Source organism: Anolis carolinensis, chromosome 2 (assembly GCF_035594765.1).
Source record: "Anolis carolinensis isolate JA03-04 chromosome 2, rAnoCar3.1.pri, whole genome shotgun sequence".
NCBI classification, from domain to species: domain Eukaryota; kingdom Metazoa; phylum Chordata; class Lepidosauria; order Squamata; family Dactyloidae; genus Anolis; species Anolis carolinensis.
Window position 1 is genome coordinate 156697418 of NC_085842.1, and position 23117 is coordinate 156720534.

A 23117-nucleotide genomic window follows, 5' to 3' on the forward strand; every position below is an offset into this window, starting at 1 on the left:
TTGTCTCCCCTTGACTTGCTCAAGGTCACCTGGCGAGTTTCTATGGCTAAGCAGGTATTAGAACCCTAGTATCCAGAGCCATAGTTCAAAATTCAAACTACTACAGCCACATTGGCTCTCACCAGATCATTATTCTCCAAGTAAATGATGTCATTCCCTGAAAAACAACAGCAGGAAGGCAAAAGACAACCCTCTGAACAAATATTTCCAAGAATATTTCCACAATATAGTTGACGGCACACAGCAAGAATTGTGCCCTATATATGAGCTCTTCTAGAGTAACAACCCCATAATTTTCTTGTGTGAACCATTTCCAGCCCTGTCACTTGGATAGACTTAACTATAGTTTTACTTCATTATTCAACTCCAACACAAAACACCGAGAAACAGTGGAAGATCCCAGATGTGACTGAGGGGAAATAGGAAATAAACATCACATTTTTACTTTTTCAACTGCATTCTCTCTGCAAAAACAAGACCAGGAGTAAACTGTGGCACAGACTATTAATTATTAATATCAAAATTAGTGTAAAATTAAAGAATATGAATCCAATGATCATGCCAAAATACAACATACCCATTAAATTTAACAATTATGTAAAATAGATTAGCCCTATTAAACTTTATAGATGACAGAAAAACACAGAAACAAAAGGCAGAAGGATTTCCAGAGAAGCAGGAATGCACAGTCTCCCCAGAAGGAAAGCAGAAGCCCCAGAGGCAAATGGTCCACACGGAAAAAAAACATCAAAAGACACACACACAGAGATAAGGCTTCTTCACAATATCTCCTTCATCCAGAACCTGCTTCCCTGTATTTTTGGACTTTTCTTCACATCTAAGAATGAGAAAAATTGAGATTTCACCACCTCCCAGAGTCGGACACGACTAGTCTTAATGTCAGGGGAAAACCTTTACCTACCTGAAGATGAAACTTCATCTACCCTGGGATACAGACTCCTGTCGTATGCCAGGAATCGTTAATAAATTGGATTACACATTAATTAGCTTAAGGAGGGGTATATTCCAGACATTTTAGGGGGTAGTCCTGTGTGAGGGTGTCTCAGGTTACATTGGACACTGTAGAGCTATCTAGATGATTGAGGGGGTGGGGTCTACTTCTCTTGATTTTTTGTGTATGTGTACATATTGTCACCTGTTGATTTCTGGCATCTCTGTGAATTTCATGTGATATTCGTAGGCAAGGAATACAGCGGTATTTGATAAGTCCAGTGTATTAGGTAGACTGGTTTGGGGAGAAAGCTCTCCCGGGCACTAATTCTCCGCAGGATCTTGTAGGCTAATGGTTTTTAAAACAGACAATTAATCAGAGTAGCTCTAAGAAAGAAAAAATCAGGTCGAAGACAAGCTGATTTGAAGCAAAAGCAATTATTTCTTTATTAAGAAGACAAAAAAAAAACAGATAGCAGAAGAAATCCAGCAGAACAGATTGTGTTTAATACAAGCTGTTTCTCAGAGGAAAAACAAAGGTACTAAAAACCTTACTCCTGACTAATCTAAGGGGGCTGTGAGGGGTTCAGCTAACTTCAGGGACCTTCCAGACAGGCCCTATATCCCAGGATCTGATCCCAGGTTTTCTACTTTAAATTAGATTTTATGTGAGTCCGCACTGCCAGATAATCTCAGATAAACAGAAAACCTGGGATCGCTCCTGGGATATAGGGCCTGTTTGGAAGGCCCTAAGATAAATACAGATTTCTAAGCCAAAGAGCTGACGTTGTCCGTAGACACCTCCAAGGCCACGTGGCTGGCATGACTGCATGGAGCATCATTACCTTCCCGTCGGAGCAGTACCTATTGATCTACTCACATTTGCATCTTTTTCAACTGCTATGTTGGCAGAAGCTGGGGCTAACCACAGGAGCTCCCCCGCTCCCTGGATTCGAACCGCTGACCTTTCGGTCAGCAAGTTCAGCAGCTCAGCAGTTTAACCTGTTGCGCCACCAGAGAGTACCTAATCATAATTCTAAAAATCAGTGTGGAGCAGTTACCCTCCAAAATACTGTCTTTCAGTACATAAGCAGGAAAAGTAATTGTCTATATAAAACAAAAAATACAGGTGAATTAGAATTAACCCTCTCGAGTAAAACAGTGTAGTTCTTCAATGGAACTTCTTATGGCAAGAAAAATGTGACCAAAGAAATCTATGTCTTGTATGAGAAGGAAGCAAAATGTCTTCCTCTGTTGATTTCTTTTTCATTGAGACTGTTGGTTCTTCAAAATATTAAGCACAGACATTGCGAGAAATCCGACTTCCTTTTTAGGAATAGTTTTTTAAAATCTACTTTACAGGTTAACTGCGTGATAATGAAATGCCATTGCTACTTTCATCTCAAAAGGTCATTAAACAATTGTAGCTTAGTTTTGCTCTTTCAGATAGTTGAAAAACGAGTCAACACTCTCCCTTCTCACTGAGGTATTCAGCACTTCATCAAAGTTGTGTCTTTAGGTGGAGCAGGAGTTAGATTATTTTCCTGTGTTATCTTGGCAGCTGGAATTCTTGCCTTTTGTGTGTGGAAGTTTTAGACAAAGCATGCCAAACCAAACGATAATATTTGGCACAAAAGTAGCTGGTCTTTCAGAAAACATGTATTCATTTTTTAAAAAATGAAACAGAAATGGTTGATTTTCCCAAGAAGGAAATAATTATGGTCATGCTTTATTGGACCAATCTGTTGGCAAAATAGCATGCAAGTGTTCAAGCAGCACACAAAAATGCTTCCCAGCAGAAACAAAAAGCAGAAGTACCACGAATTAAAAACAGCTACGGCTTAGCAAATATATTTGGTATGGCTATGTAAGCTAACATAGCAAACTACTTCATTTACAAGAAGAAAACAATGCCAGATGGCTTCTACAGTGTTAACATTGGCTTCAAGAGAGCTGAAAGAACTCCTTTAAAAATAATTCATTATCACAGCAGTTGAAAGATACTTCCAGAGGTGAAATATTATTAAAGTTAAATTTTTAAAAAGTAGGTTTTTATGTTCCTTTTCTTAAAGTAAAGTACAGATAATGTTATTTACTTTAGGGTGCATTTACACTGTAGAATTAATGCAGCTTGACATCACTTTAACTACCATGGCTCAATGCTAAGAAATCATGTAAGTTGTAGTTTTAAAAAGTCTTTAGCTTTGGGTTGCTGTGAGTTTTATGGGCTGCATGGCCATATTCCAGAAGCATTCTCTCCTGATGTTTTTCCCACATCTATGGCAGGCATCGTCAGAGGTTGTGAGGTCTGTTGGAAATAAGGCAAGTGGGGTTTATATATCTGTGGAATATCCAACGAAGCAGAAAAAACTTTTGCCTGTTTAAGGCAAGTGTGAATGTTGCAATTGGCCACCTTGATTAGCACTGAATGGCCTAGCAGCTTCAAAGCCTGGCTGTTTCCTGCCTGGGGGAATTCCACAGATATATAGACCCCACCCCACTTGTCTCATTTCCAATAAACCTCGCTACCTGTGAGAATGCCTGCCATAGATGTGAGAGAAACGTCAGGAGAGAATGCTTCTGGAACAGGGCCATACAGCCCAGAAAACTCACAGCAACCCAGTGATTACTGCCATGAAAGCCTTGTTGAAAGCCTTGAACAACATAGTCTTTAGCTTTCTCTGCCAAAGAGTACTGGTGCCTCATCAAACTATAATTCCTATGACTCTGTCGGTTGTAATTTGGCTGTGTTTCTGCATGGCAGGGGGTTGGACTGGATGACACTTGTGCTCTCTTCCAATTCAATTCCAACTGGTTTTGCACCTTGAACTCAGTTTTTAGGAATATGTTGAAAGGAAACAGGGAAAGTGGAAGAAGGAGAGAGAAACCAGAATATTTTAAAAACCGTTGGGAAAGTGAAGTAGCAGCTGATTTGGCTGTCCCTGCCAAATTGAGACAGTTTCCAAATAAATAATGGTTTCTCTTTCCTTGCAAATAATATGCCATTAAAAGCCAATACAATGGAGAGCTGGAAAGGCAATGCCAATCTAGCAAAAAGGCTCCAGTCAAGCTATGCATGTCTAGCCTGCTGTGTGTACCACTATTGTATGCTGAGTAGTGTCACTCTAATAATATTTTTTAAAATGCATTATGGATAAGCTTTCCCATAGATGGATTAAATCTGTCTCTGGTGTGAAAGTCAACGCTACTTCTCAAGCCTCAATGTGTCGAGGATATAGCACATCAGCAACTCATCATCTCCTCTCTAGAAATTTTGCATAAAAGCAAGATAGTTGTTTTCAGATGGTCTGCTTTCAGGAAATTATTTTCTTTAAATTTTTAAAGTTAATTTTACTGATTGTATATTGTAACACCATCCCTGATTCCCCTGACAGCAGTTCACAATTAGGTTGCACAGACGTAATACCAAAATAAAGGATGTCGAAAATGTTTCCTTACACTGTCAACTTAAAGACTTGAATGCCTTTGGATGGAAGATTAACATGATCTCAACCCACATCTCAAAAATTCAACTAGACAGTTCCAAATCACAGTTAATTGTGTTTTTCTTTCCTTCCTTTGGCTATCTGAAATCTCTTAGTTATTTTTTCAATCACAGGTAGTTGCTGAATCTCATTATATAAACTGTCAAGTGTATCTACACTGTAAACATAATGCAGTTTGACACTATTTTAACTGCCATGGCTCAAGACTATGGAATTGTGAGAGGTGTAGTTTTACAAGGTCTTAACCTTCTTTGCCAAACTACAAATCCCAGGATTCCATAGCATTGAGACATAGCAGATAAAGTGGTATCCAACTACATTAATTCTAGAGTGTAGATCACCCCTGTTTACATTTCTTAAATCATCTAATCTGATCTCTTTTTTCGATAGAGTTACGAGTTGGGTCGATACAGGGAATGCCGTGGATGTAGCGTACCTGGATTTCAGTAAGGCCTTCGACAAAGTCCCCCACGACCTTCTGGCAAACAAACTAGTGAAATGTGGGCGAGACAAAACTATGGTTAGGTGGATCTGTAATTGGCTAAGCGAACGAACCCAAAGGGTGCTCACCAATGCGTCGTCTTCATCATGGAAAGAAGTGACAAGTGGAGTGCCGCAGGGCTCCGTCCTGGGCCCGGTTCTGTTCAACATCTTTATTAACAACTTAGACGAAGGGTTAGAAGGCACGATCATCAAGTTTGCAGATGACACAAAACTGGGAGGGATAGCTAACACTCCAGAAGACAGGAGCAGAATTCAAAACGATCTTGACAGACTAGAGAGATGGGCCGAAACTAACAAAATGAAGTTCAACAGGGACAAATGCAAGATACTTCACTTCGGCAGAAAAAATGGAAATCAAAGATACAGAATGGGGGACGCCTGGCTTGACAGCAGTGTGTGCGAAAAAGACCTTGGAGTCCTCGTGGACAACAAGTTAAACATGAGCCTACAATGTGATGCGGCAGCTAAAAAAGCCAATGGGATTTTGGCCTGCATCAATAGGGGAATAGCATCTAGATCCAGGGAAGTCATGCTCCCCCTCTATTCTGCCTTGGTCAGACCACACCTGGAATACTGTGTCCAATTTTGGGCACCGCTGATGAAGGGAGATGTTGACAAGCTGGAAAGCGTCCAGAGGAGGGCGACTAAAATGATTAAGGGTCTGGAGAACAAGCCCTATGAGGAGAGGCTTAAAGAGCTGGGCATGTTTAGCCTGCAGAAGAGAAGGGTAAGAGGAGACATGATAGCCATGTACAAATACGTGAGGGGAAGTCATAGGCAGGAGGGAGCAAGCTTATTTTCTGCTGCCCTGCAGACTAGGACACGGAACAATGGCTTCAAACTACAGGAAAGGAGATTCCACCTGAACATCAGGAAGAACTTCCTCACTGTGAGAGCTGTTCGACAGTGGAACTCTCTCCCCGGGGCCGTGGTGGAGGCTCCTTCTTTGGAAGCTTTTAAGCAGAGGCTGGATGGCCATCTGTCGGGGGTGCTTTGAATGCGATTTCCTGCTTCTTAGCGGGGGGTTGGACTAGATGGCCCATGAGGTCTCTTCCAACTCTACTATTCTATGATTCTATGATTCTATCTCACATCCTAGAAGGTACCAAACACACTATCCTCTCTGTGGCTACAGGTTGTTGAGGGAACCGATGCTGCACTACAGATCTAACAGAGGAGCATCAATGTTCTCATCAGAGTTTGGACAAATTCCTTTTGCAGACTACAATGCTAGATTCCTCTGATCTCAATGGCCACTTTCCTAAGCTCTGGTCTTCTGAACACAGAGTGAAACTCCCTCTATTAGAAGAAAACCCTGTCCCCGTTTGCAGTTCTCCTTCTACCAGGGATAAAAGCTTATCAAAGGACATAAGATAACAAAGAAAACAGACAAAACACAAGATATATTGGGAATTAATGCAACTGAGATGCAAACCATATCATCCCAGAATTCTGTGAAGAAAAACAAGGAGACCTCTTTGAAAACTCACATGGATTTTCTACTGTTGCAACCACAATCTGTCCCCAATGTCATAGAAAGGTTTGCCACTTTGACTCAGAAGAGCTGCGTTTCTTTTAAAGCCAGGCCTCTTGGAAGGACTACTGGTGGACCAGTCTCACTGTCCAGTCCTGAGGTTTGAAACAGAGCCACTCACAGTGTTGCAGCAACTGAAGACATGGTTTGTTTTGTCTGCAATAGCCTCAGGATGCTTCTGGACAGCACCAAATTGCAGGTTTCCCATGAGGGGCAAAAAAAAACCCCAGGGCCTGAGAGCAGATCCGCACACAGACCTCTTGGGCCCGGGATTTCTGCCTGCCTGCAAGGTCCAGACTTGCTGCTTAGTTACGAGGTTTCGAAGCCTGCAAGATGGCCTACGCGGGACGTCTGCTGAAAAAATTGGCTTTAAAAAAACCTTTAAATGCGAATATGTGCATTGTTCGTATGAGTTTTGTTCATGGGTCATACATATCTGTTCCGCATTGCTTTTATCCTGAAAAGATGGTAAAAGTTGACCAGAAGGCAAAACCTTTGTCCTGGCAAGAGAAACTTTGTCTTCCACACGTTTAATGAAGTTTGTGGCACACAAACAATGTTTGTGGAGTAGGACCACAATTTTCAAAGTCAGGACTACACTATTAAACAGGAACTGACAGTTTCAAGCCAGGAACAGAACTTTGTCATTATTATTATTATCTTCAGAGGCTGCATGGCTATCTATCCAAACAGGTTTGGTCACATACTTGTGCCTGGGAATAACAGGATGTTCCTGGGTTATACATGTCTGTTCCTCATTGCTTTTATCATAAAAACATGGGAAAATCGATTACATAGCAAAACCATTGTTTGTGTGTCAGAAACTTCATGAAACATGTGGGGGACGAAGTTTATCTTGCCAGGATAAAGGTTTTGCCCTCTTGTCAAATGTTGTCATGTTTTTAGGACACAGCCAATCAGAAACCAACATGCATAACCCGGGAATAAACCAACATAAAACATCTCGTATTTTCTGAATACAGGGACACACAGAGATTTGAACAAGCGCATTTTCTGGCCAGAACCAGGATACTCCCACAACTGAAAATCTTGCATTTTTAGAGCTTTATAGCGATTCCTCCAGTGTTTTCAGGGGATGTCGTTTGAACTGGGAGCTCCTGAGATAAAGGTACTATGAATGGCCCTCAGACAAAAGAGAGCAAACCACCACTGAGACCACTGAGAGCAAATAGCTTTCCTTAGAGCTAACACACTATGACAGATCTGCATAGGAAGACTCCTTGAGACACCTCGACCAAGATGCCGTTCCTCACACTGGTGTCAATTATAATATTTATCATCACAGAGCACAAGTTCTTGCTGTACTTGTGATTGCTTGTGCAACTACAGACATGCCCATTTGTAGTGCAGCTGAAAAAACGGCCAGTCCCTTTGAAACCTCATAATTTAATTCAGAGACTCCAAGGATACTTCCAGATGGAGAAAGCCTCTTACTGCTGCAGTCAAGAGGAATTGCACGGATATTCTCTTTCCCTTCCTAATGGATGGATTTAAGGGGACTAAAGCAATGAGAAAACACAAAGTAAATGGAAGATAGTGATAATCTGGCCCTCTCTCATAAAATTCCCATTAGCAAGGCAAGGCAATTGCACAATAAAAGCCTTGTCTGGAGGCACTATAGGAAAACATTTGGCAGGAGTACAGCAAATCAACTAGAAAAATAAGCCATAATGGTGTGCCTTGCTTTTATAGCAGTGTATACCATCTTCCCAGGGGTAGGAAGACTAAATTAGACCCCCAGAACCCATTGGCACTCATACATATGGGTGTGTACTCCAAAATTCACCCCCTGCCTCTGAGCTCACTACCTCAGTTGTTGCTGAAACTTGGTGGCAATGACAGTAGTTCTCTATAGTGAAGTAAGATGCCAGAACATCTTCCTCCACAGAGTCCAGGAAAAATGTAAGCCAGAGCATCAAATCATCCAACATTTCTGAAAAGTAAATTGTGGGCAAGTAACATCAGATAGTAGCCAAATTAGCAAAAGTGATTAATGAGGAAGAACAGACAAGAAGCTACAGCAGTTTGTTTTTGCCTGAGCATACTTTCATCCCCACTTCCCACTCATGAGTTAACTGCATGCAAACTACTTTAGCATTTTGTACTCAATGTGCAGCAATAGAAAACATCTGAGGACAAAGGAGTCATGCCATTAGAAGATATGACTTACTAAGAGAAGATCCAACTCATTTGAAAAGTAAATAAAGCTCAGTAAGGTGGGGAAAGTCAAATAGGAGGAAGACCACAGTATAAGTGGATAGACTCAATCAAGGAAAGTACAGCCCTGAGTATGCAAGACCTGAGCAAGGCTGTTGGTGACAGGATGTCTTCGAGGTCTATCTTTCATAGGCTTGACAAAGTTGACTTGACAGCAATGAATAAGAGGATTAACGAGTAAAGTGAGAGAAGGAGAAAGAAACTGGGACATTTTGAAAGCAGGTAAAAAATTGAGACGAAAGAAATATGTGAATTTGAAACAACAGGAGGTGAAGGAGAAATTCCTTTTCTTCCAGAACCAAAAGGAGAGAAAAATATGTAATTTGAGTTGGAGGCCACAAAATTGGAATGCAAACGTCACATACAATTAATGGGCCACATGAACTACACATTGCCAATCCTGGTATATATATTTTTTTCGTGTCAGGAGCAACTTGAGAAACTGCAAGTCGCTTCTGGTGTGAGAGAATTGGCCGTCTGCAAGGACATTGCCCAGGTGACGCCCAGATGTTTTGATGTTTTTACCATTCTTATGGGAGGTTTCTCTCAAGTCCCCACATGGGGAGCTGGAGCTGATAGAGGGTCTGATAGCTGATCCATGCTCTCCCTGGGTTGGATTCAAACCAGCAACCTTCAGGTCAGCAACCCAACCTTCAAGTCATCAGTCCTGCCGGCACAAGGGTTTAATCCACTGCGCCACAGGGGGCTCCCATCCTGGTATATAACAACTGACAAAATAACTGTGAAGCTTCATATCCTGCCATTTTTTCTAGTTTGAGAAAGACAAATTTGCTTATTCTTCCTGCAACGCCCCTGCAACTAGAAACACTCTGCTACTGATCAATCGCCTCAAGTTCAGCTGTAAGAAGAAGCTACCGCCCTCTTTTTTACATGTATGGATGCATGCATTTATTCTATATTTTTACAGCATGAAGTTTGGATTCACAAGGTGCCTCTGGCACTCATACATATGGGTGTGTCACATCAATCAGATGGTTTAGGAAAAGTCATGCAAAAAAAAAAAATCCCTGGCAGAGCAAGGAGGAATCGCTGGATAATTAGAACCAGATGAGTTTGCTGCTTTGAGAATGATTCAGAATAGCCTTCAACACTTCTCAGGCCAAGAGCACAAACTGGCGGTGAGGGAGGAGGACATCTGTCAGCCTATATTGGGGGAAGGAAAGGGAGGGCTGAAACACACCGAGAGAAGAAGCGAGGCTGAAGGAAGAGAAAAGAAAGAAGGCTTTCAAAGACTCGACACTAAAAACATGGAATAAAACACGCAAAGGGACTTAACAGCTTCTCTTTTGCACTGCTGCTTCCTATGGTACATATCCCAGTTTTCTATTCCACATATTCTGCAGATGAAAAAACTAACCCAGCAAGCAAATTCAGAAGAATTAGTACATGCATAATTAAATCACTAATCCAGATTATTTCAAATGGAATAAATGAAGAATTAAACTGAAGGGAGAACAGAAGGGAAGGGATGAGATGAGCATTGTGGGAAAGGCTGAGACAGGAGTTTTCTTAAAAGATTTATAGACTACTGAGTGCCCAGTTTGGAGACAAAGCTGTACTGGCCCATCGCAGCAAAACCAGCAGAACCTGGGGATACTTGAAAGGCTAATAATTTCTGTCAAATGCACTTTCATATGCTAGAATTCACTCTATCATGATGCCCTTAAAACGTATGATGCCTTATACTCTATAATCTGCAGCTGTTTTCTTTTCTCTTTTTCTCCTCAATTAGACCTTATATTTGATTATGCAAAACACTGGAAGTAAAACTATTTTATGTTTTACAAAGAATGATGGGTTTCTTCCTTATTTTGCTACACCCTATGAGAAGATAATGAGAGGGCATGGGACTGGTTTTTGTTTAGCTTGTCCCTTGCCAATGTGATTACTTGCTTGAGAGACCTACTACTATCTCTCTCACACTATGAGCGGCGGTGGCGCAATGAGTTAAATCCTTGTGCTGGCTAGACTGCTGACCTGAAGGTTGGGTTGCTGAACTGAAAGTTGCCAATTCGAATCCGCGAGATGGGGTGAGCTCCTGTATGTCAGCTCTAGCTTGTGGGGACATGGGAGAAGCCTCCCAGCTAACACATCTGTAGATGGTCAATTCACTCACACCAGAAGAAACTTGCAGTATGTTCTCAAGTCACTTCGGACACAATAAAAAAAATCTCTCAGACTTCCCAATGGAAACAGAACTCTACACACATACCAATACAAAAGCAGGGGTTATGACTGGCCATAATCTCCCCTACCATGAAAAAACGTCATGCACCTATGCCAATAGACTTGTGATGCCCTTTTGAACATGCACCAATGGAGGGGAGTAGGCACAACCAGCACTGCTCATCTGTGCCACACACTGAACAATTCTTAAAGGTTAGTCAGACATTTACATGTTTTAGGGTGCTCCAATGAAGTATTTCTTAGGTTAAAGCTCCTGATCCTTCAGACTCAGGACACTACAAGGAATGCTATTGTCTAGATTAGGCTTCTTAAACTTTTTCCATTTGTGATCCCTTTCCACTCAAGACATTTCAATACAACTCCAAATATAGGTATATAAAATAGGTATAAAAAAATCAAACATTTATTGATAGGCTTGTTAAACAAGCTGATTTTCATTTTATTAAGTACAGCTGAAGCATTTTCTACAGAGTCCACTCTAAACACTGCATGTTGTTGCTAACTGATTCGTGTAAATGTCTAGGTGACAATCAGAAACCTACTGTTGCCAATTTTGGGGCCCCCAACATTAAGGGGACCCCATTTGGGGGAGGGACCCAAAGTTTAAGAAACAGTGGTCTAGACAGAGGTTCTTCACCCCCTATTCAGTCATTAGAAGAGGCTGGATCACTTCCCAGTCCACAAAATGGATGCTGAAGAAAGGCCAAGGCTTGGCTCAAGGCAACCAGCCAAGCTGCAAGTGTTGCATTGCGAGAAAAAGTAGGGGACTTCTTCAAGGGAAGGGTGGAGAGCTATCCAAGCAGGACTAAGTCCTAGGAGAGCAATGCTGTAGAGAAACTGCATACGTAAGAAATGACTTGTAAGCACACAACAACAAACTACAATACCAGCCTTGGAATTCAAAACTGCACATTGTAAATATACACACTGATGTCCTCCCCCCACCAAGCGCTCACCATGAATAAGGTTAAAAAAGGACAGCTAGCCTCTTCCACACCCCACACCCGCTAACTGGGAACATCTTCCTTTGCGCTGAAAGGTTAGAGACACCAATGTCAGACAGCACCGAGCAAAGTCCAGAGGGTACAAATAATTCTCTCATGTCATCTCACATCCTAGTGTGAATCAGAAATATGTTTTCCGTACACACTCAGCTATGCTCCAATCATGTATATACATAAGCCTTCTGCTTAAGGCTTGCTTGTCTCTTGTGGTAAAAATCCATTGCTCAAGATAGTTGAAACAAGATAAGAATGGCTGTGCTGAGTCAGACCCAAGGTCCCACTAGCTCAGCAGATTCCCCCCCCCCCCCCTGCAGACACACAATGGCCAGTTTGATACCACAGGAAAATGCTTAAGCACTTTTTTGGTCGTTGTTAATTCCCACCATGGTTTAGTCAGTTGTACATATCCCTGCTCAGCCTTTATCTCCAAGGCAGTCATATATTGTATATACTCGAGTATAAGCCTAGTTTTTCAGCCTTTTTTTAAGACTGAAAAAGCCCCCCTCAGCTTATACTCGGGTGAGGGTCTTGGTTGGCTTATATTTGGGTCAGCTTATACTCGAGAATATATAGTACATTTATTATTTTTCTCTATTATTATTGGTATTATTACATTTATTATTTTTCTCTATTATTGTTGTTACTACAGTAGAGCCTCGCTTATCCAAGTTATATATGTGATATTTTGGTGCTAAATTTGTAAATACAATAATTACAGCATAACATTACTGTGCATTTAACTGCTTTTTCTGTCAAATTTGTTGTAAAACATGATGTTTTGGTGCTTAATTTGTAAAATCATGACCTAATTTGATGTTTAATAGGCTTTTCCTTAATCCCTCCTTATTATCCAAGATATTCTCTTATCCAAGCTTCTGCCGGCCCGTTTAGCTTGGATAAGTGAGACTCAACTGTATTACATTTATTTTACTCTATTTTTATCATTATTAATAATACATTTATTATTTCATTCTGATCTTATTATTATTGCATTTATTATTTTACTCTATTTATTATAACATGTATATTTATTATTAGTAGTAGTATTATTACATGTATTATTTTACTCTATTATCATTAAAAGGATACATAAGCACATTTACATTGAAGAAGATGAGAATAATGATTTGATCAGAGTTGGACAGTCTTATCTTAAATTTGAGCTTTATGTAAATATTCAAAAACATTTAACCTACTGATGCCTCAATTAATGTAATTTTATTGGTATCTATTTTTATTTCTGAAATTTACCACCCTCGGCTTATATTGGAGTATTTATTTATTTTATTTATTTACAACATTTCTACCCCGCCCTCCTCACCCGAGGGGACTCAGGGTGGCTTACAACAACCGGCAAAATTCAATGCCAAACAGATCAATAAAACAGCAACACATTTAAAACCATTAACAATTAACAAATGTTTTCCCAGTTTTTTTGTAGTAAAATTAGGTGCCTCGGCTTATATTCGGGTCAGCTTATACTCGAGTATATACGGTAATTCCATTTAGTGCATCTTTTGTGCTACCTTGTCGCCGCAGAGTCCTGCAGCAATGGATTCCATAGCTTTGCAAGACGCTGCTGCCCAAAACAGAATTTTCTCTTGAAGTTTCCTACATTCCAGAGATTGCAAAGAAGTAAAATTCGCCATCCAACATCTCAAAAGGCAGTCACTTCAGAACAGAAACAAGTGCCTATTTAGAAGAACATGAAAGCAACTTTATGAGGAGGAAATCACATACCTGAAATGGAAGCTTAAAATGGCTGCCTAAGAAGTCTAAACAGAACTTGGCCAAAGATACAAGGGATTCATTCAACAAGTGAGAGGGAGAGAGACCTACTGAAGAAACTCAACCAGGATGTCATCATTACATGTGTTGGAAAGTTCCATGGCAGGAAGTTTGTTTTTAAAAACGACCAGCTTTATTTATTTGCAAGCAAAAGGAGGAAGGGAAACTTCAACTCTGCCTCCTTCCAATGCATTTGATTGGGATGCACCACACCACACTCAAACTGCAGAGACCGGGTCAGGATGCATAGCTAAACAAAGAAAGCCCCCGTCACCAAAATCGGAATGCCCAGACACAACAGCAGCAGCGGGAGAAGCAAAAATAGCAACAGAGTCGCAGGGAAGGATACGGAGGTTTATTTACGCTATTTATTTATAGCTGCAACTGGTCACCTGCCATGTCTACACGCACAGCAAGAGGTGGTGGTGGTGGAGGGACGCTGCAAAGCAGGATGGGGGAAGTGTATGCACAAACCAGGTCTGCTTATTCTCACAGTAGCCCTTAGCCTTGGCTTCTGTTATTCACACTTAGCATGCTTAGCACACTTAGAAGACATGATACAGCAACAGGGAACAAATAGACCTCCTGATGATGCTGACCAAAACTGCTACGCTTACTCACCATGGCCAATGCTGCCCATGACTGATGGGAGATCCAATCTGATAATATCCGCTAGATGCAGATCCAACAAAATTTCACAGAGTAAAATGGGAACATGTGCACAAGCAACATGAGAACTTGGTCAAGATAGCAGTTAATGAGCAAGGGCTAGAAGACACTACAGCAGCTTGCTTTTGGCTAGGGCTGCTTCCACACAGCCAAACGATTCCAGCCCAACTTATCTGTCCGAATGTATTTCCCCTTATGAACCATCTCGGAGTCTAAGATCGAGTAGGAAGGCCCTGCTCTCAGTCCCGTGCCCTTCACAGGTGCGACTGACGGGGACGAGAGACAGGGCCTTCTCAGTGGTGGCCCCTCATCTGTGGCATTACCTCCCCAGGGATATTAGATCAGACCCCCTCCCTCCCGACCTGTGGCTTTGTGATCAAGTCTTTGGAGAACTCATGCAATAGACAGATATGGAATAACATGCAATGACTATTGGAACAGCCCACATTACGACTGTGGATAGCGTGGTTAATAGTGAAGGTGTTGTTTTAAATGACTGATTGTATTTTATAATTCTATTTTAAAATGTTTATTTTAATTGTACATTGTTTTTGGCATCAAATGGTTGCTTATGTGTAAAGTCATCTTGAGTCCCCTCCGGGGATGAGAAAGCCGGGGTATAAATGTTGTAAATAAATAAATGTAATTCGGACCGGAATGTGGATTATAGAGATCTGGCTCGCTTCAGAGTGTCATTCCATGGCTGGAAGCTGGGATAGAGGCTCCAAAGACCAACAATGTGGATCAATCCAAGGATTCTCCACATACACACATACATCTTCTCGCAAGATGTTCTGCTAAAAACAGTTTCTCAGCAAAACAAGAGGCAGCAACAGAGCATTCCCATGTGAACACAGTGGATTCTTTCCAGGGGATAGTTGTTTGTTTACCTTCTGGCCGAGCTGTATATTTGGTTTCTTTCTCCTACTGCTGCAGTGTTAGCCCTGTCTGTACAAGCACTCCGCATTTAGCATTCAGCTTCCGCCTGTGCAGGGTGCTTCAGCTTCAGGAGCTTCAGATTTTTAGCATACTGTTTATACCCAGATGCATGTTGCAGTTCGCATTTGGGGTATACATTTTGTAGACACCCTGACCTCGAAGTGGCTTCAAGATGGAGTTTGTAGGCCTCATGAATTTGATAGGCAGTTGATAAGCTGATCGGTTAGCTGGCAGGGAAACCCCATTTCACAATTGGTTTCTCTGTCCTCCTGTCTTTCTTTTCTCCTTCTATCACCTTGCTTATTAGACTGGTGATTATTAAGAACACGCCTCTTTCTATATAGAATTCTATAAAGAATCCTCCTTTTTGCTTCGTTTCCTGAAAGCATGGAGAAACAAGATGTCTGCTTCAGTGAGTGAGTAACTTAGATTGCTAGGCCCTGTTTTACTTTCCTATCTAGTTATATAGTTCTTTGAATAACATGTTCTATAACTTTTAAAGCTTGACTCTGCTCCTGTATTGCTAAAGTTCAATCGCTCTAATGCTGGCACCAATAGCTTCTGGTCTGCTGCTGCTTTATTATTTTTAATGCATGTTTTCCTTTTTTGGAAATGACCCTCCTTGCAAAAAATTTCACCCCCGCCCCCCCTGACTTCTCTTCCAGCTGCAGAATTGAGCACTTTGTACTTTACAATCAACAACAAAGGGAGAATGTGGGAGGAGGAGAGAGAAACTGGGACATTTTAAAAGCAGCCAGAAAAGTGTAATGACAGAAAATTAATCAGAACTGTCCCTGCCAAACCAGGACAGTGAGAGAATACGACGTTCTCTCCTGCTAGTAACTGCACAGCACTTGCCTTGCAGGCATCCCCCCAGCAATCTTAATAACGACCCTGTGTGCTAAGGTAAAGGTAAAGGTCTTCCCCTGACATTGAAGCCGGGTCGTGTCCAACTCTGGGGGTTGGTGCTCATCTCCATTTCTAAGCCGGAGAGCCAGCATTGTCCATAGATGTCTCCAAGGTCATGTGGCCAGCATGACTGCATGGAGCACCGTTACCTTCCCGCCAAAGTGCTACCTATTGATCTACTCACATTTTCATGTTTTCGAACTGCTAGGTTGGCAAAAGCTGGAGCTAACAGCGGGAGCTCACCCCGCTCTCCGGATTAAAAATGCAGACCTTTCGGTCAGCATGTTCAGCAGCTCAACGCTTTAATCTGCTGCGCCACCAGAGGCTCTTTATCAGGGGTAGATACTGAGAAAATAGTGGCTTACCTAAGAGTGTATCTACATTACATAGTTTATAAGAGTTTGAGTATCATGGCTCTATCCTATGAAATCCTGGTATTTGTAATTTTGTGAGGGACTCTGCTAGCAAGCCCTAGAGCAGACATTAATGAATGCCATGGTAGTCTCTAGCACTCCTGTAGCGAAGGGGGGGGGGGGTTAGGGGTTCAAACCTTCCCCCCCCATGAAATTTTTCAGGTTATTAAAAAAAAACCTGGTTTACTCATGAATTTTAACTGGTTAACCAAATCCTCATGCTAAGTCTATGAGACGCAAAACATTAAGAGTCCCTCCAGGCACTATCTCAAACAGATATTGACAGGTTTGTAGGGGGGGGTGTGTGTGCTAGGGTTCAAACCCCCCCTCCCGAATTTTTTTTCTGGCTACGGCCCTGGGCTCTAGCATAGAAAGCCAAGTAGCTCACCGCCTAACTACAAATCCCGGCATCCCATAGCATGGAGTCATGATAGTTGGAGCAGTACCAAAATGCTTTACCTGTTTACAGTGCAGATACTCTGAGAGGGTTTCAATTTTAAAGTGAAAACCTGAAAAGGTGTCTTGGACAGACACACATCTGTTGTTATTTTCTATGTGTGCTACAGCACAGAAGCATGGTACGGGATAAACAAAATAGGCTAATACTATTTCAGTTATTTACCGTTAACTATGCTGTTTGTTTTTAACTGTGCTTTTATCCCAATCCTCCTTCAAGGAGGTCAAGGTTGAATATATCCTGCCCTAATTTATCCCCACATCTACCTTGGTAAGACTGAAGGATTACCAACTGACCCCAGGTCACAGAATATGCTTTGTGGGTCAGCAGGGAATTGAACTCCAACGCCCAGGGTCTAAAGCCAACTATACTTCATCACCCTGCTCCAGGCAACCCTTTCACTGCTACATCAAGTTGAGGATTCAGGCTTCCGGCCTTGAGCACTGTTCAACTCAAGTGCATCAGGAGCTGGAATTTTCTGGACACGATCCTAGAATAATAGGGTTGGTAGACCTCAGGACCTAAATCCTCTTCTCCAGTCCTCAGTCACCATGGTGACTGTCACCATGGCCTGTCACCATGAGGACATCCATTACAAAACAACAACAAGGCCTGCTCTTCCTATCTGAAGAAATTCAGATAACAAGAGCAGGGGCACACTAAACTGCAGGTTGCACTAAGACCCACTACAATGCCTCAGATGTTGAGGAGTATGTTTACCTTAAAGATTAGAAAACTGGGACATGAAATGATCACTATCTTAAAATATCTGGAGGGATGTTATGTAGGAGACAAAGCAGATTGTTTTTGGTTGCCACAGATACTAGGATGTGAACCAATGGATTCACAGTACAAGGAAAGAGATTACAGCTAAATGTTAGGAAGAACTTCTTCAGTGAAAAACCTTTAAGAAAATGGAATAGACTGCTGCAGAGCAGTGGTTCCCAACCTTTGGGCCTCCAGGTGTTTTGGACTTCATCTCCCACAGTTCCTAACAGCTGGTAAACTGGCTGGGCTTTCTCAGAGTTGAAGTACAAAACACCTGGAGGCCCAAAAGTTGGGAACCGCTGCTGTAGTCTGATGGACACTCCTTTTTTTGGAAGTCTTTAATCAAAAGTTGGATGGCCATCTCTCAGGATTGCTTTCAGCTTGACATATAATGTAGTATGAAACTGCATTATATGGCCAGTGTAGACCATATCATGCAATTCATTGACCATACAATGCAGTTTCAAACTGCATCATATGGCAGTGTGGATACAACTCATGTTCTTGCATAATTGGAGGCTGAACTGGGTAGCCCTTATGTCCTCTTTCAATTCGTATTGCTAGAATGGAGGAGAATCACACAAGTCTGAATATTTCTTCACCATCAGTTATGATGTATAAGGTTACTGGGACATCAAGTCCAACAATACCTGGAAGACTACAACTTACCTATGCTAAAGCAATGAATTGTTGGGAACTGGTGGGAAACTAGATAGCAAAGGCCATTTGCAAGAGACGTCAAATCTTTGTTCCCTTCACTTAAAACTTCTGCATCACTGCTGCACAGATGCCATTAGCTGCTGGCGAAAGAGTGCACATCACCACCCACGCAGCTGGAATGCTGGTCCTGAGACTTGCAACACCCGCCTTGTCAACACACCATGAGCAGCTGCACCTTGGGTCCTGTACATTTCTCACGGCCAGTTCTTCCTTCCTTCCATCTCCTAACTCCACCCAGCTGCTCAGATTCTGTCAGACATTTAACAGCAACAGCACGCATCCTGAAGCTTTGTCCCCAAGCTGCATGTCTTGCATAAGTGAAAGAAAAATGCATTAAGAATCCCCATGGCTCCTCCATGTTCCTTCCTGGAGGGAACCAGAAGTCACATTCTCTACATCCAGGATCAGTCTTCCAGTGCTTACATGTTCCCCAGCTTGTATAACACATGCAGTCGTACAAAACATGAGCGTAGAAAATTATAAAAACCCTTATGACAACCATAATACTACATTCTGTTATTTTCAATACACAATGTGTCATAGGCACAGCTTCAATTTTTTTTTAAAAAAAATTAACTACAACTTTCAGAATTACTCAGGTTTTCTTTTTAATTGTGTCATAAGCGACTTGAGAATACATTTCAAGTTGCTTCTGGTGTGAGAAAATTGGCCCAGCGGACACATGGGAAGCTTCTCTCATGTTCTTGCAAGCTAGAGCTGTCAGATGGGAGCGCATCCCGTCCCGCGGATATTAAAACTACGGGCAGTCACCAAGTAACAAACATCTGACTCATAGTTAGGAACTGGGGTGCAACAGGAAGTCAGAGAAATCTACCTATTAGGAAGGGAAATTCACTCCTGAAAGAATTATCATGAGGAAAAGATGTCTCCACAGAAGCTTTATCACCAATCCAATTATCACAAGGACAGGCAGTGAAGTGAAATCTTCTGAACAGGGGCACATATAGCCAAACAAACACCATAGGGGTGTTAACCCTAATATATACTATCAAAAGCTGATAGATATAGACACAAACACACACACATCGGTAAACGTTTTCCCCTAACATTAAGTCTAATCGTGCCCGACTCTGGGGACTGGTGCTCATCTCCATTTCTAAGCTTAAGAGCCAGCGTTGTCTGTAGACACCTCCAAGTGGCCGGCTTGCCTGCATGGAGCACCGCTGCCATCCCGCCGGAGCAGTACCCATTTATCTACTCATATTTGCAGGTTTTCAAACTGCTAGGTTGGCAGAAGCTGGGGCTAACAGCAGAGAGCTCACCCCTTTTCCAGGATTTGAACCGCTGACCTTTTGGTCAGCAAGTTCAACAGCTCAGTGGTTTAATCCGCTGCGCCATTGGGGGTTATACTTTTAAAATGTACTTGTTCCAACTTACATATAAATTCAACTTAAGAACAAACCTACAGAACCTATCTTGTTTGTAATTTGGGAATTGCTTGTAGTTGAAAAATTATCTGAAAGAAGGATTTTGTGGTGGTGTGCCAATCTATACTATCCAATTTCATGTACTGAGTGGAAATCCCTGAGTGCTTGTGGTATAGGAATTTATCCTCCACACATCTCCCAGTAACTGGAATTATCTCTCATATCAGAAGAGCTGTTTCTGATGGATGAGACTCCACCATAAATGCCATGGAACAGACACTGTCTAGTCTTCCGTTATGGAGCACATACACTTGAGGCAAAACAGCATGAACATCCCCTGTTCCATAAGAAACAGGCGGCAGATGCAACCCCCAAGTACAGTAGAGTCTCACTTATCCAAGCTAAACGGGCCAGCAGAACCTTGGATAAGCGAATATCTTGGATAATAAGGAGGAATTAAGGAAAAGCCTATTAAACATCAAATTAGGTTATGATTTTATAAATTAAGCACCAAAACATCATGTTATACAACAAATTTGACAGAAAAAGTAGTTCAATACGCAGTAATGTTATGTTTTAATTACTGTATTTATGAATTTAACACCAAAATATCACAATATATTGAAAACATTGACTACAAAAATGCATTGGATAATCCAGAATCTTGGATAAGCGAGTCTTGGATAAGTGAGACTCTACTGTACTGAAATCACTTTACACATGAGCATACAAATCTGAGAGCAAAGTAAAAAAAATACCTCTACTAATAAAGCTCTGGAGTCTTCACAATCAACTATAAAAATAATTTATTAGGTGAACTTACTGGGAGAATTTGATGCTACCCAATACTATGCCATGGTGACATTAGAAATGACTCACTAGGCTTTGCTACTTTTTCTTGTGGCTTTCATTGGGTGGAGCCAACGCCTTCCCACTGCAGTCCAGATCATCATTCCAGACTGCCCCTCTTCCCGATTGGATTACGTTGGCCCCTGATTTTTCACCTCTTGTTGTTGTTTTAACGTTCACATTCTCATATACACAAACTCTCACCCCATCCTACAGCAATGGCAGGAAATGGCACTACATCACCCACAGACCTGGGGAAGTACGATGCCGTCTGGGAGGAAAAGGAAAGCCAGCCATTGTGCTCAGAACAATGGCATCAAAGGAGGGAGCCCCCTTCCCTCCTGCCCCCCAAAATCAATAGCTTGAGAGGGGACCAGGATTTGAAAGCTGGGAAGGAAGCACAGGGTGCCTAACTCCCTGTGACCTAACCCACGGGGAGGCAGAGTTGCTCATTCCCCTATTCTTCCCCCAATCCCGGCTTCTGTCATCTGAACAGGAGTCTGCATGCAGGCTTAGCCCAGCCAGATGCCACACGGCATGGCTGCCAGACAGGAGAATTTGCAGAGTGCTGTAAGCACCCTTCAGACAGCACAAGAGGACATGGGCAGGCCTCAAGAGGGAATCAAAACCGACAAGCACCAGCTTACATTCTGGCTGCAGGGAGGAATCGTCTCCTCCCTCCACTCTTTTCTTGATGCACTCACCGAACACATGCCTAGAGGAGGTTGCTTTTTGCATCCCTGCAGGAGTCCTGTAGAAGGTCTTGTTTTGTTCCAATCCAGCTACAATTTGGTCATTGTTCTGCATTAGATACGACTGGATATAGAAAATATGAAGTTAATGCAGAAATATTGCAAAACAATTCACTCGCAAAGACTGTGCCTGTAGTGTCTCTGCATGAATCAATATGGCCTCAGTTCAGGAGACATGTAAAGACTGATACTAATTTTTTTAAATAACTATTAATTTCAATGAGATTTCTTCACCAGTAAACATGTACAGGATTGCAGGTGTCATCTGTATAATAATCCAACATTGTTTCCTTTCTAGGGAAATATTTCAAAATAAAAACAAGTCAGTTGAACCTACAACAGGTTAGTTTAGCCTATCTAAATAGCTAAGACTGAAAAGAGAGGGTTCGGTAAATTAAAGGCTCAACTAGGAGAGGAAAATCTGGCCTCAGATATTCTGCTTGGCCATGGAAACTCAGCAAAGGTCCAGGGTAGTAAAGTGTGTCTGCATCACCTTGTATCGAGTTCCACTTTAGAATATTCCTATATTTAACATTTGTTTTTATGTGCCTTCAAGTCATTTCTGACCTATAGAGACCTTAAGCCAGTGGTTCTCAACCTGAGGTCCCGTTGTTTTTGGCCTACAACACTCAGAAAGCCAGTTTACCAGTTGTTAGGATTTCTGGGAGTTGAAGGCCAAAACATCTGGGGACTGCAGGTTGAGAACCACGGCCTTAAGCAAGCCTATTACAGAGTTTTCATGACAGGTTTTTTAAAATGATTTTTATTAAGTATCAAGGTTGGTATACAGTGAAAGTGTGAGAAAAATAACATGACTGAAAGAAAAGAAGAAAGGTATAGGGTAAAGATACAAAAAAAATTAAAAAAGAAAGAGAAAACATATATGACACGTTTGTTTTGCTTTTGCCTTCCTCTGAGGCTGAGAGAGTGTGACTTGCTCAAGGTCACCCAGAGAGTTTCCTTGTTTGAATAAGGATTCAAAACCCAATCTCCAGAGTATTAGTATAACTACTACACTATGCTCTATGTAGCAATCACATTGTAAACACACAAGTGGCTCTAAGGCACTGAGAGGATTCGTGCAGCCTACCACATGCTGCTGGACTACAACTTCACTATTTCTCATCATTATGCTGGTTGGGGATGTTGGAACTTGCAGTCCAGCAACCTCCAGAGGGCTACATGATCGCTATCAGAATGGGAGAGAATCTGGCAGAGATCAGAGCAAGAATCCCTCCTGTTCTTTCCTGGGGTGTGGTTGTGTGATCAACGCATGAGGAATCACTATCAAGTGGGGACTCCTTCCACTGTGTGTATGGGTGGATATCAGCAAAATGGAAAATAGCAGTCTATTGTTACTGATGTTGTTTTATTCATTTTTCTGTTTATGTAGTCAATACACATGTACAGTGATTAAGAATGAGTTTGTGTTTGCAGGAGCTTGCAAAAGTCCTGTTCTGTTCAATGTGGGGAATAGAATGGAAAGTTGAGAGCCAGAATACCTGGATGTTTTCTCTCAA

At 41.8% G+C, this 23117-nt stretch overlaps 1 protein-coding gene across 2 annotated transcripts in view; it reads right to left on the reverse strand.

The window, feature by feature from the left end:
* The window catches only part of nckap5l (NCK associated protein 5 like), a 69217-nt gene that overhangs the window by 39940 nt on the left and 6160 nt on the right, over window positions 1–23117 (reverse strand). The window contains exon 2 of one of the 2 annotated variants that reach the window (XM_062970897.1): window positions 21550–21661. The exons of the other annotated variant lie outside the window; for it this stretch is intronic. The gene's annotated coding sequence lies outside the window, so the exon portion shown is untranslated. The remainder of the gene's footprint in view (window positions 1–21549; window positions 21662–23117) is intronic. 2 annotated transcript variants of the gene reach the window in all.